The sequence below is a fragment of the Aptenodytes forsteri genome, unplaced genomic scaffold, assembly GCF_000699145.1.
Source record: "Aptenodytes forsteri isolate BGI_AS27 unplaced genomic scaffold, ASM69914v1 Scaffold236, whole genome shotgun sequence".
NCBI lineage: Eukaryota > Metazoa > Chordata > Aves > Sphenisciformes > Spheniscidae > Aptenodytes > Aptenodytes forsteri.
The window spans coordinates 60914-61270 of record NW_008794456.1 but is presented as its reverse complement, the minus strand read 5'-3'; the positions used below and the strand labels follow the sequence as shown (position 1 = coordinate 61270).

Here is a 357-nt window from a genome sequence, read left to right as displayed (position 1 = left end):
CCGCCCCCTCCCAGCACCGACCCCGGGTGCTGCGGCGGGACACCCGGCGCCACCTGGCACCACCACCCATGGCACAGACCTCGCTGGTGCCGGCACAGCACCCTCCCCAGGCCCCCAGCTGCCCGTGCTCTGCTCCAGAAACACCAGGACGTGGTATTTCAGGACTTTGGGATTTTGGTTTGGTTTTTTTTTTTTCCCCATTTCGGTCCAAACCACCATCGTGTTTGACACAGATGCTGGAAATAGCTTCAAATGTGCAGAAACGGCATTTTTCCGGCAAGTGGAGGAATTGACAAAAAGCCCAGGGGTGCGTCTCCGCCCAGCCCCCCCTGCGCCCTCCCGGGCACAGGTCTGGCC

At 61.3% G+C, this 357-nt stretch overlaps 1 protein-coding gene across 1 annotated transcript in view; it reads left to right on the top strand.

Annotated features, from left to right (window-relative positions):
* LOC103908343 (RING finger protein 145-like) overlaps positions 1 to 357 on the top strand; it is a 16085-nt gene that overhangs the window by 887 nt on the left and 14841 nt on the right.